At 39.9% G+C, this 16,847-nt stretch overlaps 1 long non-coding RNA gene across 1 annotated transcript; it reads right to left on the bottom strand.

The window, feature by feature from the left end:
* Positions 1 to 15,840: 15,840 nt before the first annotated feature.
* LOC131238683 (uncharacterized) lies at positions 15,841 to 16,483 on the bottom strand. The gene is made up of 2 exons (XR_009168021.1): positions 16,312 to 16,483; positions 15,841 to 16,059 (listed from the first exon to the last, which is right to left on the bottom strand). It is a non-coding gene; the product is annotated as an uncharacterized LOC131238683 (long non-coding RNA).
* Positions 16,484 to 16,847: the final 364 nt, after the last annotated feature.

The following is a 16,847-nucleotide window of genomic DNA, read 5'->3' as shown; positions in this document are numbered from 1 at the left end:
TAGGGCTATTTTAAGGTATTCTAAAGCTTTCTAAAGGGGTTCTAGGGTTATTAAAGGGTGTAACAAGGGTGAGATTCGAGATTGTTCGAATCGAGTAAGTCCTTTCTCTTGTAATTTCTATTTCATAGTGGATTTTTGTCTCTTTGTGACGTGGCTTTTTTCCGCAAGGGTTTTCCATGTTAAATCTTTGTGTTCTCTTGTGGTTGCTTGACGTTATTGGATTGCTATCTTAGATCTAGATCTATGTGATTCCGCAACACAAATTCCCAACAAGTGGTATTAGAGCAATTGTTGGGGCACAGATCTGAATCTGCAAGATTAGTAATAATGGGAAACGACAAGTTTGATATTGAGAAGTACTCAAGAAAAAATAATTTTGAGTTATGGAAGGTTAAGATGATTAGCCTGTTAACCACGCAAGACGAGATTAAGGCTCTTGAGGAGCGAAAATCTACCATGAAAGATGATAAATGGAAAAACCTTGATTGTAATGTTTTTGCCTCTATTCATGTATGTCCCACAGATGAGGTTCTCTATAATGTTTTGAGGGAGAAAACTGTAGCTAATTTGTGGATGAAGTTAGGGAACATTTATGAAAAGAAGTCCTCTGAAAATCGCCTACACTTGAAGCTACAGTGTTATACCTTCAAGATGGCAGAGGGTGGAGATCTAGAAGCCCATATCAGCAACTTTAATAAATTGATGTGCAAATTACTAGATATGAAGGAAGTGGTCAAAGATGAGGAACATGCATGTATATTGTTGAATTCTCTTCTTGCATCATATGAGTCTTTCACGAACACGATGTACACCGCAAATAAAACCCTAAGTGTTAACACCGTTATCTCAGCCCTTCAAGGGAAGGCTATGAGAAAGCTAAACGGTGATATGGGGGCATCTTCCGATGCACTGATTACGAGGGGCAGAGATTCTGAGCGAGGTACAGGGTCTTCAAGACCTAGATCTAAATCCAAGGGTAAGCGCAAAGGAAAATTAAAGTATTGGAATTGTGAGTTGTCTAGACATATGAAGAAGGATTGTAAAAATTCTAAAACGATGAAAGAAAATTCAGCGGCTTCTTCCAAGGAGGCCAATGTGGTCACATCTGATGAAGAATCAAGTAGTAGTGATGTTCTATCTGTTTCCATGATTGGTCACTTACACGACAATCATAAAGACGAGTGGATACTTAACACAGAAACATCTTATCATATGACTCCTCATCAGAGTTGGTTTACCAGTTACAAGGAATGCGATGGTGGACGGGTTTATATGAGCAATGACAATGCCTGTAATGTTGTGGCTATTGGTACGGTGAGCATCAAGATGTTTGATGGGATAGAGCGTACCTTTACTGACGTCAGGCACGTTCCTGATAAGAAGAAAAGTCTGATTTCTCTCGGTGCATTCGAGGCTATAAGGTGCAAGTTCACCGGTATTGATGGTGTCCTTAAAATTTCAAAAGGGGCACTCATGGTTATGAGAGCGCAGAGGCACGGAAACCTTTACAGGTTGATTGGGAGTACTTCAGCAGGTAGAGCGGCAGCAGCTATTGCAGACTCCACGTCTCTACGTATGTGGCATGCTCGTCTAGGCAGCATGAGCGAGCGAGGCATGAAGGTACTTTCTGATCGATATTTGATTCCAGCTTTTAAAAATTCTGATTTAGATATATGCAAGCATTTTATATATTGTAAACAATTTAGACTGTCTTTTAAATCTGGAAAACATGTTTGTAAGAGAGTGCTTGATTATGTGCACTCTGACGTATGGGGGGCCATCGCCGGAAGTTTCCATTGGGGGGTTGTCATGGTTTGTTTCATTCATTGACGACTACTCCAGGAAAGTTTGGGTTTACTTAATGAAACATAAATCTGAAGTTTTCACTATATTCAAGCAATGGAAAAGAATGGTGGAAAACAGTCAGGGCAGAAAATAAAAGTTTTAAGGACTGACAATGGTGGAGAATTTACTTCCACTGAGTTTAATGAGTATTACAAGGATAAAGGGATCATCAGGCACAAAACAGTGCGCCACACGCTCGAGCAAAACGGTGTGGCTGAGCGAATGAATCGGACTCTCCTAGAGAAGGCCAGATGCATGTTAAGTAATGGTACGTTGGGCAAGGACCTATGCACTGAGGCCGTTAACATGGCTTATTATTTGGTAAACCAGTCTCTTTCAATGGCAATTGAATGTAAAATTCTAGAGGAAGTATGGAGTGGTTAGAAAATCGACTACTCAGATCTACGCATATTTGGTTGTATGGCTTACTCTCATGTACCATTAGTTGAGAGAAATAAGCTAGACCATAGGGCAAAAAAGTATATCTTTGTTGGCTATGGCATTGGTGTGAAAGGTTACAGGTTATTCGACAAGGTCAGACGAATGGTCATCACTAGCCATGACGTTAGATTCGATGAAAGCTCCCTATTTCGCAAGAATGATCAAAAGGAGTAAGAGGAAGCAGAAAGGGTGATCGTAGATGTCCAGATTAACACAGGTAATACTTAGGCAGAGATAGATGCGAAGACAGAGGTACAGGATCAGGTGGAGCAGCCACCTATGAGAAGGAATCCACCGCGTTATCGCAGGTTACCGGCAAGATACAGGGACGACTCTAGTATTGCATATGCCCTCATTATAGATGAGGGGGACCCATCTACTATTCAGGAGGCTCTTGATGAGCCTGATGCAGAAAAGTAGAAGGTGGCTATGGAGGATGAGAGGGACTTGTTGCACAAAAATCACACATGGGAGCTGGTGGAGCTTCCTATAAGCCGAAAAGCGATCGGATGCAAGTGGTTATTCAAAAGGAAACATGATAGATACAAATCAAGATTAGTAGCGAAGGGTTATGCTCAGAGAGAATGAATCGATCTCACAGAGATATTCGCACCGATGGTTAAGCAGGTATTTATCAAATTCGTGTTGGCGCTGGTTGCCCAATACGATCTCGAGCTAGAATAGATGGATGTAAAGACTACATTCCTGCACGGAGAATTGGAAGAGTAAATCTACATGAAGCAACCAGAGGGCTACGAAGTTAAAGGGGCAGAGAAAAATGTTTGCAGGTTAATGAGGTCGTTGTACAGCCTGAAACAGTCGCCTAGGCAGTGATATAAAAAATTTGATTCTTTCATGATGAGTCAGAAATTTACTCGGAGTGAATACGATCACTATGTTTATTACAAGACACCAAGTGATGAAAAATTCATCATCCTAGTACTGTATGTTGATGATATGTTGATCGCCTGTCATGATATGTCTGAAATCAACGTACTGGAGACTCAGTTATTAGAGACATTCGAGATGAAAGATCTGGGAGATACAAAGAGGGTTCTCGGCATAAATATACATAGAGACAGGAAAAGGAGCAGGCTTTTGTTATCACAGACAGAATACCTTGAAAAAGTGTTGATCAAGTATGGGATGGACCAAGCAAAGCCGGTGAGCGTTCCCCACGTGGCTCACTTCAAGCTTTCATTAGAATGATGTCTTAAATCAAATGAGAAAAAGAAAGTTATGTCTCATGTGCCTTATTCGAATGTGGTTGGCAGTTTAATATATGTCATGGTCTGTACTAGACCAGATATTTCACAGGCAGTCGGTGTTGTGAGCAGATACATGTTAAACCCCGGCAAGCAACATTGGGAAGCGGTGAAATGGCTACTTCGATACATTTGAGGTACGAAAGATTACGTCTTAACTTTTGAAAAAACATAGACAAAGTTGGTAGGGTATGTGGATTTCGACTACACAGGCAGTATATATTCTAGAAAGTCTACTTCAGGATACTCGTTTGTACTAGCGGGTGGAGCAATTAGTTGGATGTCGAAGCTTTAGTCCGTGGTGGCTCTTTCCACGACCAAAGCAGAATATATGGCAGTGACGGAAGCGTTTAAAGAAGGTGTTTGGCTCAGAGGCATGATAAATCAGTTGAGACTTCAGCAGGAGGCCGTATCAGTTAACTGTGATATTAAGAACGCTATCAATTTGGCTAAAAATTCTGTTTATCACTCACGTACTAAACACATTGATGTTTGTCACTACTTTATCCGACAGGTGCTTAAGGAAGGAGGTGTCACACTGGAAAAGATTCACACCAGCATGAATCCAGTAGACATGCTTACTAAAGTCATTCCTAAAGAGAAGTTCAAGTTCTGCCCAACTTATATGGGCTTGACGATGGCGTAAAAGAAGGACGGAGTGTGCACGAAGCGTTGATTGAAGCTATGATGTGATGCAAAGATAAGAAAAAAGGGCAGCAAGTTACGCGGTTGAAAATTGAAGGCATTGTGGAGATTATTGTCAGACAAATGCCTTAAATCTGTTTTGGGTCTCTCGACCGGCCGCTCGACTAGTCGAGCATTGCTCGACTCAAAGTCTAGTGTGCTATTATTTTTGGTGTCTGTGCCTCTCGACCAGTCGAGTTGATGGCTCAACTGGTCGAGGGGGTTCCTCGACCAGTTGAGGTTATGTAGATCCTGCGCGGATTGCGTAAATTTGAAGCGGTTTCTGGACTTTTCCGGACTGGGTGCGTGAGTTTCATAAACTATAAATAGGGGTCCTTAAGGTTATTTTAAGGTATTCTAAAGCTTTCTAAAGGGGTTCTAGGGTTATCAAAAGGTGTAGTAAGGGTGAGATTCGAGATTGTTCAAATCGGGTAAGTCCTCTCTCTTATAATTTCTATTTCATAGTGGATTTCTGTCGCTTTGTGCCATGATTTTTTCCTGCAAGGGTTTTCCACGTTAAATCTTTGTGTTCTCTTGTGATTGCTTGACGTTATTGGATTGTTATCCTAGATCTAGATCTGTGTGATTCCGCAGCACAAATCCCCAACACATATATGGTTGATCCACATATAACATACAAGATAATAGATGGCCCAAATGTCTTAAAATATGAAGATTGTAGTCATCAATTCTTTTGTCATTTGGGGCATAGGTCATCTATGATGAGATCCACAAAAACAACTATTTGGATTGCTCTTACAATAAAGTTATTGTAATATTTAAAAATGACATCAACTACTTCTGAAAAACTTACTTTGAAGGGTTTTTAGAAAAAAAGAAAATTTCACCTAGACATCAGGTTGTGGCCCACCTGAGCACAACCCATTTATGATCCATTAAGGTTTTTGGAAAAAGAAAATTTGAGAGTGTGATCACCACATTTAAGGGCATCTAACCCTTCTCCTTTGGACCTCTTCTTCTTTTGTTCTAAGCTCAATCTCTACCTCTTCTAGATGTGTATTTCATTGTTGGATCTTAGTTACTAGATTCGATCTTAGTTACTGGATTCGGTTTGATCTCAATCTTCGCCACTCCAAGCTCTCGTCTTCATCATCCTCATCCCAAAATGCCTCTTCCTTTGTGACTCCATACACCCACCAAGGAGCAAAGAAAGGAGACCGATGGTAAAAAATGAAAAAATAAAAAATGGATACAGAAATCGAACTAGTGGATGTAAAGGGAGGACAAAGATCTAGTCTGTTGATTCAGTGTCCGAAGATGATGGACCTCATGATGGAGATCATTTGTCTATATAAAGAAAAAGAAGCAAGAGAGAATTTTGAATGGATTGAAAAATTAACGGGCTGCTGATCTAATAGGCTATTGGATGGCTAAGTCCAAGCCTAGCCTGCTTGGAAAATGAACTCAAATTTTAAGCACGAACCTAATCCTTGGGCCTAGTTCCCCAACCTGAGCCTAGCCTGAGGCGAGCCAAGCTCGAAAACTTGTCAGGCTAGCCCAACCCATTGACAACCCTTGCTTCGAAGGGCAATGATCTATGGGTTTTATCCACACTGTCTATTCATTTTCCCATATCATTTTGGGTTATGTAGACACCTCACCTAATGCTGACAAGTTAACAAAATTGGACGATCTTGAAGGATGGACAAACCCTTAACCCAAACATAGATCCAAACCTTAAACCTAAACATTGATGCAAACCCTAAACTTTAAACCTCAAACTCAAACCTTGATCCTAAAAACCTTAACCTAGATCCTAAATCCTAGACCCCTATAAACTCAAACCCTAGGACTTTCTAGACCTGATTTAAGCAAGTTAACCCACTGAGTCAACTCACCTAGTCAACCTAAGCCCTAGACAAACCCAAGACCAAGCCTAAAGTCCAAACCCATAAGCTCAATAGAAATTTTGCAACCTAGACGATGTGTGAACATCACGACAGACAAAGGTCCCTCGCACATATGGGAACCCCCCCCCCCCCCCCCCCATTCGGCCAAAACAGGGGAAAAGTTATGCCTTGGGGGCCGGTCTAACTGCCGCTTGCCACATACCCCATATTTTGGCAGGGAGCTCTCCACGAGTGCCATACCTCCCCTTGTAATGTATGCATGAGTGAAAATGCATAATTACCTCTTTGTCACTTGTTTGAACCCAAAATCACACTTTTACTAAGCCATCTATCCATTCAGATCACGTCACATGGCACTTTAGAATCTCAACCATTCACCCTTGATTGAACCTAGACTTGCTAGGAAGTACTCGCCCTCCCCTTCTCGTTTCAATAACAACAAGCATCCAATAAGAATAATCCAACAAGTTCATAGCCTCTAAAGTCTTAGTAATCCCATCCCTCCACTATGGAGAGTGAGAGCAAGGAAAGAGAGCCTAGTCCTAGTTCAACCCTAATCCTAGCTTCTCAAGCTAACGAGATCTCAATTTGAGCTGCTTAAACTAATCCTTGTGACAATATTGTCCATCCAACCGTTTAAACTCTGGGCAGCTTCGACCAATTCTAATATTAGAATTGTGCAACATCTATTTCCTTCTCCACCTCGTTGCTTGGTATGATCACTTATTTTTGCATTTCACTCTGTCAGTCAAGGCATATGTCTTGTGGCTTATCGATATAATCGGATCCTGCCTATCAAAAGCCTTGGTCAATAGTTATGACATCAGAAGCATCACATCGCATATCCATCTGTTTATCCAATCGGTATAAACATATGTTCTGTAGCTTGCAGATATAATCAGATCATGCTCATAAAAAAATTGTGCTTACTTATACATCTAGCATTACACTATACATATTCAAAGTGTAAGAGCTAGAGCTATTCTTTATACATAGTTGAATTCTACGAAGTAGACACTGCACATTCGTACGGGTAGAGTAGATGCGTAACACAATCCCTCTTTGTAACTGCAATCTTTACCTTAAATCTCTAAATGCAAATCAAAAAGTCACTTTAGGGTGAAGTATTTTTGAATCCTTTCTACCATAACGTTTCTATAGGGTCTAGTTAATTATAGAGATGGAGTGACTGGCTAGTGGCGACTCAATCAAACACTCTTAAATACTCAAACACCTAAAGCCCTTGAAAAAGGCACCCGTGGAAGTCACGAGTTGATTTTGTTTGAGATCCAACGTCCATATGGTATAAGTCCGAAATGAGGCAGATCCAAGGTTGAAGTGAAATAATGATTAAATGCCTACCGTTAAAAACTTCGTAAGGGCCACAAAAGTTTAGGATTTAATGGTAACTTCTTTAGAGCATCAAAAGTTTAGGATTAAATGGCTACCATTGAAAACTTCTAAGGAGCCACATGAGTCTTTGATCAAGCTGATATTTGATATTTGTGCTTTCCCTTCATCTAGATCTATCTGACTTATGAATAGGTAAGATTAAAAATAAACGTCACGGTGAGCCTTATAAAGGTTTCAATGGTGGACTTATATATTACACTGATACAACAAAATAGAAGGATGGTGTAGATAAAACACATACATCACGGTGGCTCCTCAAAGCCCCTGCATGTGCCAAGCCCTGGAAGGTATTATACCCAATTCGTGCTCCTTTTTTTAGGCCAAAGATATAACCATAGTTATTGTTGAGGTTAAAATCTGGACCACCCTCCACTCAATGCTACAAGCCTCGAACGGACCCTAGTCCTGCACAAAAAGGTGAGCAAAGGAGACCCTGACTTTAAACAGGGGACCCTCCGATGCCTAAGTTAGGCTAGGGAATCTGGGTCTAAGTCGCGTAATGTAGAGAGACGGTGTGAGATATTGCGTACCTGTTGCAATGGGGTCCCCTAATATTTATACCTATGGGTAGAGAGGATCGCGTCCGTTAATCTCGGCACGATTTGCTCAATCATGCGAATATTGTAATCATGGGGATATTATCCGTAATCTTTACGTCGTTTAGCATATCATGTCTTAAGGGCGTTTATCCTCAGGCGAGATCTTTGGTCACATCCGCATTTAGGGTAATGCCCAAGCTCAGTACTCGGAGCGTCACGACCTGGGCTCGGCCTCGTCTTGCCTAAGCCTGGGACCGAGCAATAGTAGTCAGAGTTTACCATCGGAACGATCAGGGTCAGAGTTCATTGAATGTCGTCGTCTTCAGATGAGGACGAAAACGAAGACGAGATCAAGAGCTCATCTCGGCCAGCCTATAGGTGTATCGAAGGTCGGCTTGCACCTGACACAATGTTCTCCTTCCTAGGCCTTAATAGCTAATTCAGATAACTCAGGACAACCCTAGTTGTCCTTATTCAGGTTTCCCCATAATAGTTATCTTTCACACAAATGACACGTGTACAAAAAGCGTGGGACGCATAGTCTAGCTCTGTGATTTACAGGGAAAGCCTTTTAAGTAAGAAGTTACAGGATGCTAAGTGGGGCCCACTGTGATGTTCGTGAGAATTCCACTCCGTCCATCTATTTTGCTGAATTATTTTAGGACACGAGATCAAAAATTAGGTGGATTCAAAAATCAAGGTGGCATGTGGGAGGGAAAATTGGAGAAAGAGTTGCCTACCGTTGAAACTTTTTAGTCTCCAACTTTATGTCTATATGCCATCCAAACCATTTATAAGGTCAATCCCACTAGGATGAAGTGAAAAAACAAAAACTTAGCTTGATACGAAAATTTTGTGGCTATATAAATGTTTAAACCTGATCAATGACTGTAATTTTAAGTTTCTTGTCCTATAATGATCTATAAAGAAAGGATGGACGAGGTGGATTTCTCACAAACATCATGGTAGTCCCATCTAACATCCCAGCGCATCAACTTTCCACCAAAGGCTTTTGCAAGAAATCCGCTTCTCATCACCCTCAGTGGTGACGAAAGCGGATTGCGTACTAAGTAACTCAGTACGTTGAGGGCCTGTTTGGATTGATGGTCGGGATTGAATTACATTGTATTAAATGTGAAAATATACCATATACAATATTGTTTGAATTGGAGTTCAAGTCCGTGGAGTACGAAGCATGCGAATACCTCACGAGATCAAAATTTTCAAACGGCGGTAATGTAAAGTTAGACGGCAGTGCATCATGCAGTGTAGTCTATTCATGAGGCAGTATTCACGTGCGAAAGCTTCTTTCTTTTACAAGGGTTTGTATCTATAGACAATAAAATATTTCTACTCCCTCATCGCTCCTGATCATCTACCTTCTATTGTATGTGGCTAGTCAGCTCCTCCGGTTTTCTTCCGAAGATTTGAGATTCATAATATAGTCAATACACTTCTCGGAGAGTTGGATTAGGGCAAAGTGAGATTTCATTTACCGAATCGGAGTTATGAAAGAAGATCATTTTTTGGAACTTACATTTGAACTCGTTCAACTGTCTAGCAGATTGGATCGACAATCCAATCACATGTTCAAGGTTTTAACAACTTTTAATTTGTCACATATTTTTTTTCTATTTTTTTCATGATTTATCAACTTCTATTCTACGTGTTGGTTTTCTCGAGATTGTACGGATAAAAAACAGTGGGCCATATCATGATGGGTCCCACAATTCGTAGATGCACGGTTGGAATTAGATCACCTTCCAAACATGAAAATGTTGCTGATGTTAGATCCTATATGTGTCCCAATACTTTACTCGGACGACATCGATTAGGTACATGACCCTAATTTAAACATGATCTGACAACTGTAAAATAGATGGACGGCCTGGATGGGTCACAGACATCATTGAGGGGCCCACATAGCACTGACAATCAATCTTGAGAAGCCTGACAATGGGAATAGCCAGCTCTATTCGGCCTCAATATTATATGTATATATACTACATAGCCCTAATACGTCGTATCCAAACATTGATCACTGGATGCATTTGTATACCTGCCCAAACAAGCACTCTGATCCAAACATTGATTTATCATATGTTGATGTGGATGTATAATGATTTCTCTCGAACCTATACATGAACAGTACTTGGATATAATATAATACACTAGTATACGTCAATCCAAACAGGCCCTAAGTGTACTGAGTAAAACCTGTGGGGCCCACCGTAGTTTATGTATTTTATCCACTCCGTCCATCCGTTTTAACAAATAATTTTATTGCATGAGATAAAAAAATGAAGCATATAAAAAGCTCAAGTTGACCACACCATAGGAAAAAGTATGAATTGAACACCTACCATTGAAAAATTCTTAGAGGCCACGGTACGTTTTAGATCAAGCTGATATTTCTGTTTTCCCTTCATCCATGTCCTTGTGATCTTATTAACAGGTTAGATGACAAATAAACATTACTGTGGGCCATAGGAAGGTTTTAAGTGTGGAAATCATTATTCCCATTGTTTCCTATAGTGTGGTCCACTTGAGCTTTGAATATTCTTCAATTTCTAAGTCAACAACTAAAATGATCTGGAAAAACGGATGGACATACGGCATGAATAAACAAAATACATGCACAGTGGGCCCAACTGAGTTTACTCAGTACCGTAAGAGCGTACTGAATAACTCAGTACGCAATCCGATTTCGGTGGTGACGGGGTGAGATTTGATACGGATTGGGTGAGACCTCGGCGTAACCCCATATGGTGCGGCCATTACAGTAGAGCCTACTTTGATGTATCTATTCTGTATCCACGCAGCCCAACCTTTTTCCTGTCATGTTAGCGCCCTGTCCCAAAAATGAAGTAGATCTAATTATCAGGTGGACCGTACCATAGGAAACAGTGTTGATTGACCATTAATGAGCTAAAGTTTTGGATCAATATGATAATTGTTTTTTTTTTTTTTAAATAATAATAATTAAGATAGGGCATTCAATCACCATTGTTTCAAAGAGTATTATCCACCTGAGATTTGAATCTTCTTCAATTTTGGAATCATGCTCTAAAATGATCCAACAAAAAATGGATGGACGGCATGGTACAGAATGTATAAATCAAGGTGGACCCACGGCAAGGGCCGCTCGGTCTTGGGTGAGGCCGGGTATTACCTAATCCGCTCCTGCTCTGTCGAATCAAACATTTCAAGTAATGCAAGTAGAGCAAAAAAATAAAAATAAAAATACCACACATCCACCATCTACTCTCCGATTCTTTGAAATTGAAAGAAGTTAGAAAAAAAAAAAAAAAAAAAAAAAAATCGTAAAAAAAAAAAAACCACCCATTCAAAAAACATACTGTCCGAAAGAAGTAACACCACTGAAAAAAAAAACCACCCACCCACCCACCTACTCGCTGGGATTATTGAGTCTTTGAATCATTGAAGTTGAAAGAAATGAGAAATAAAAAATAAAAAATTACCCCACCCATCCACTCATCCGAATCTTTGAATCTTCCAAGTAGATATGATATAAAAGTACAAAACACTCCAGGAATAGAAAAAACAACCCACCCATCCAAAAAACACTCATTAATCCAATGGGTGCGGTTTGGCTACTGGATGAAACACATACATCATGGTAGGGCCCACATAGCACCGACCAGTAGCCATAGCCAATCCGCCTCCTAATCTAGTGGCTGCAATTTCGAACAGTTAGGATTATATCTCTAGGTTCCGATCCACTGATAATGGATCCCACCTCAAGCTTTGAATGGAAGATTTCCCGTTAATTAAGACTGTTACTGAGCACTATTTCTACCCGTTTATTTTTAGGTGAATACGACATCAGATATGTATAGTTCTGACCATATTTTCGGAGTCAGCCCCTGTTTCCTACTAATGAAGTGGATTGCGTGGTATGCAATAAAACGATCTCTCCAGATGGACGGACGGTTTTGATATAACATATATATCATGTGGCCCACAGAACTTGGTGACGTCAACATACCACCGGTGGTGTGTGGCACACCACGCAATGAGGTTCCCCTCCCAATAAATGGACGCGGATTGCGTCTGAACAAATCTGCATGGGGTTTGTGAGAAATCCACTCCGTCTATCCGTTTTTTCAGCTCATTTTAGCAAAGGGAACGAAGAATTAGTAGGATCCAAAACTCAAGTGAGTCACACAAAAGCAAAATTTGTGGATTAAACGACCACCACCGTTGAAACATTCATACGGCCAGAAGAGTTTCGTATCAGTCTAAGATTTTTGTGCTTTCATTTCATCAAGTTGGAATCAAATTATGAATGGTTTGGATGGCAGATAAACATCAAGGTGGACCCCAGGAAGATTTCAGCAGTGGGCATTTCTTTACCAACCTTTGACTCTTGAGTGGCACACTTGAGTTTTGAATCTCTCTCATTTTTATTTTTTAATCCTAGAATGAGAGAGAAAAACGGATGGACGGGGTGGATTTCTCGCAAACATCAGGGTGGGCCCCACGTAGCTTCTGAGTGCAGGAACATCCTGCGACTGGAAATCGATCGGCGTTCTAGAACTCCGAAGCGTGGCGCACATGTAGAAAGTGGTATCAGGACCTTGTAGTTACTCTAAATTGAAGGCCAGAACCCTCATCACCTCTCTCTCTATATATAGCAACCCCTCCTTTCATTCTCATCACCTTCATTAAAACGACTCCTCCTTTCATTCCATCTCTTTCCCAGAAAACCCACATAAAGAAAAACTTCCCTTCAACCTATCCTAATCTCAAACATGGAGTTTTACAAAAGAAATCCTTCTACTATAACATCCCTTGTATCCTACTTCTTCATCTTCCTGATTCTGAATTCTCAGCCTCTTGAAGCAACTAGACCTTTGGAGGGACTGAGAATATCCCCGACTCATGGTCTCCCATTTCAGTCCCTCCGGAGAGCCCTCCCTCCACCTTCCCATCATTCCAATTGCGTCTACGTCCCGAAGGCAGATCCCGGCTGCCCTATCCCTGACAAGAATTTCGCAGGACTTGTCCACGTAGGATCTCCTACCTGATGAGGAAGAACTTCTAACTCCCCTCACGTGGTAAGGAAGCCACACGTGTGGAGAAAAACCCTCTCTCACAACTCTGTACACGAGAGTTTAATGAAGGCTCCTTCTGTACTACTCATATACGAAAGATGAATATAATTATCTTTTCTAATATTTCCAATATTCCTAAGACCCCTTCTCCCTCTTCGTCTTTTTATTATAAATAAGCAATAACTATGGTGAGCGTTCATGCAATTGGCGTGTGAACGAGTTTCTTCCACACGTGTCTCACTCACACATGTGGAGATTTGAAGTCCTTCCTCATCACTAGTATCCATGGAACCATCGGCCATTTACGTGCGCAGCTGCCGTTGACGTCAGAAATCCCTGCACAGATTGACTCTTGTGATCTCAGTTACAAGTAGGATAGTCCTGCATGTATTTCCATGATGTGAAAAATAATCCATTTACATTTTGCATGATGCATGGTTTTTTGTTTCGACTATCTATGATTGCTTTAAAAAACATAATTATGGATGATTGCTTAGGGCCTGTTTGGTAGATGCATGACTGGGTCCTTATTTTGTTGGAAAAGATGGATTTCTCATAGATGGAAAAATAAAAAGGATTACACCAAGACAGCCAAATGAAAATAACATGAAAAAAACTCAAATATTTTATTGAACGATGTCTAATGTATATGCCTATTGAACAAGTTGTTTATTACTTCAAGCATGCAATTGAACGAATACCGGTTGAAAATTTGTTTATCGCTATACTATTAAGCAACTAAGTTATGACATTATCTTCTGTTTAATACTAATATAATTTCTTCCACTGATCTTGTTAGATACATGTTAACTTGGCCTATTTGGAGGCTGAATAGGCAAATGGATTTTAGATTTATCTGAATTCAACGTTAATTATGTGCCTAAAAAAATTGTAAAAGGACAAGTTATTGCCAATTTTTGGCTGATCACTTGACTAAAATATACAAATTTAACTGCTAATGAATCAATCGACATACATATGACAAGTCTTGCAGCATGAAAATTGATGTCTGATGGGTCAAAAACATATCAATTGACTGGGGCAAGAATTAGCATCACAACCCCAATTAGTGAAAAACAAGAGTCGGCATTTCAATTAGAATTCCAATGTATGAACAATCAAGCCAAATATAAAGTTTTGATAATCGGTTCAGACATATAGCATGATCTTAAAGAAAAGGCAGTAGAAGTTTACGGTGATTCTCAGTTGGTCGTTAACCAGATCAAAGGAACGTACAAATGTACCAATGATAATTTAATCCCATATCTAATTACTACCCAAAAATTGATTTAATGTTTCGATGAAATCATCATAGATTATATACTGAGAGAAGAGAATACGGACGCCAATGCAATGGCACAACTCACATTCGGCTTGAAGCTCCTGATAGGAGTGCTAAACAATTCATCTCTACCCAAAGGTAATTGTTACCATCGATCAAAGAATAGAAACCTTGTGTAAGGATATATAAAGCAAGTGCTGATCTATCTAAGTGGTAAGAACTTGTGTTTTGCAAATCCCTAAACCTATAACTTAAACCTAAACCTAAACCTATAACCTACAACTTGAACATTACCAAAAAAACAGAGCAACGCCGACGGCTAAAAACCGTCGGCAATGACCTTCTCCGACGGCTACCCGTCGCAAGGTCCGTCGGGAAAGGGTGCGTCGGCGATGCTCGCCGACGGATAAAAACCGTCGGAGTTGTCGACGGCTAAAAACTGTCGGCGATTCTCATTAATTAAAAAATATAAGAACTTGGATGATATATTTGATTTTGATTTTGATTTCTTCTTTTCTGTAGACTTTTCCTTCTCAAATAAGTTGGTTCATTAGGACTGGAGAAATTGGTATATCTAATTATGAATGTATATTAATCAACGCACACATCCAAAACTAAATATACCCATTTCTCCAAAGCTTTGAACGAACCAACCTATTTGAGAAGGTAAGTCTACAAAATAGAAAAGGAAGAAATCAAAATCAAATATATCATCCAAATTCCAAATATTTGGATTGGATATATGCCTTAAAAACAAAGAGACCACATATCATTCAAGTCTCCTTGTTTTTTTTTTTTTTACTGCTTGACCTGTGGGGGTTTTCTTGAAGTCTTTGGCTTTAAATCTAGAAACACAGTCCACATTCAACTGATGGGCCCTTGCATGGATGCCAAAAAAAACTCACATACACTTCAATTTTGATACAGAGTACAAGTGGGGGGCTCATAATTTTAGGGATATGTGCAGTTGATCTGATGGGCCCACCATGCATACTACAAGAACCTTCCAGGCACTTCAACTTCGATGATCTATGCAAGTGGGACAGATGATTAAGTGATCTGGAGGATTGATCTGATGACCACATGGACATCACAAAAACCTCAGGGACAACTAGGCTGTGATGTGTCACAATACATGCATTTTCATTTCTTAAATATTTCTACTAAACTTCCACAACCTCATGGACACTTTGATTCTGATAACCCACAGATATATGTTTCTTTTCATATTTCTCATATTTCTACATATTTCCACAAAATGTCTCCAGAATAATGCGTATATATTATAAAGCGTCAAAAGCTTATGGATGCTTCATCCATTGATATTTTTTATACCTGTGTCAATATGCATACTTTCCTATTTTATCATTCCACTCATCATGCAAATGACATATATGTTGTATCCATGTGGGATGTACCATGTCCTAAATTTTGGGGCAGTTTCCTCGCTATGAGTACTAAATGAAATATTCACAATTCAATTTGCTTGTGCATCGAAATGCAGTGTAAGCTAATAAATATAAAGAGTATTGAAAGCTCAGAGTAGGAATTAGTATCAACAAAAATTACCGTCATGTCTATTTGTGCTGACTGCTTCTGGAATTCTTGCATCACTTTGGCCTGCTTTGCTGGTGCCATTTGCTGAAAACACCAATGTATTTGGAAGGTCATAAGCGAATGTACAAGAAACATTATACTACCCTAGGAGACAAACAATATTTTCACTATTAAGAGAGGAAAAGGCAAGGTAAATGATCATACAATAAACACAGATGACTTGCATTGGTAAGCTTGGGAAGCTGTACACTTGAACTCTACATTTGATTTTTGGACATTGACAATAAAAGTTAAATCACATCTAATGGTCCGTTACATGTAAGCAAAAGTACATACTTTATTCATAGCTGCCATTGCTTTGCTTGCACCTTTCATTCCAATAGAGATGGAAGTATTGGAATACATGGCCTGAAAAGATAAAATAAAAATAAAATCAAATGTTGTTTATAGAAGCAGATAAATGAAAGCCAATTACAGAGAATTAACCACACTGTGTTGTTGTTAGAAATTCAGACCTGTGCATGAGTTGCTACCCCTCTGATCTGTGCACAACTCCCTTGCAAGTTGGTGATTTGCTACCTCAGACGGATGAGTTGACGGGCCAAGATTTTAGTGGCAGCCTCATTGCATCTGCTGATGCTCCATGCATGCAAGGTTCCATCTCCAGGGCCTGCAACAGGTGTAGACACTAGACTCAGTACTGGTACTTTCAATAAAAGGACTTCCAACATTGAAATAAGTTTTCACAGTAAAACTGTTACTCTCTACAGCTAAGATAACTGAGCTGCTGATAGAAAAGCAAAACAAAGATAAACTACAGTAAATAAGCTGAGCGGTTTGTCGGAATTACTGGGGGGTAACTTTAGAAGTTG

The sequence above is a fragment of the Magnolia sinica genome, chromosome 3, assembly GCF_029962835.1.
Source record: "Magnolia sinica isolate HGM2019 chromosome 3, MsV1, whole genome shotgun sequence".
Taxonomy (NCBI): Eukaryota; Viridiplantae; Streptophyta; class Magnoliopsida; order Magnoliales; family Magnoliaceae; genus Magnolia; species Magnolia sinica.
This window is presented reverse-complemented; position numbering and strand designations above follow the sequence as displayed.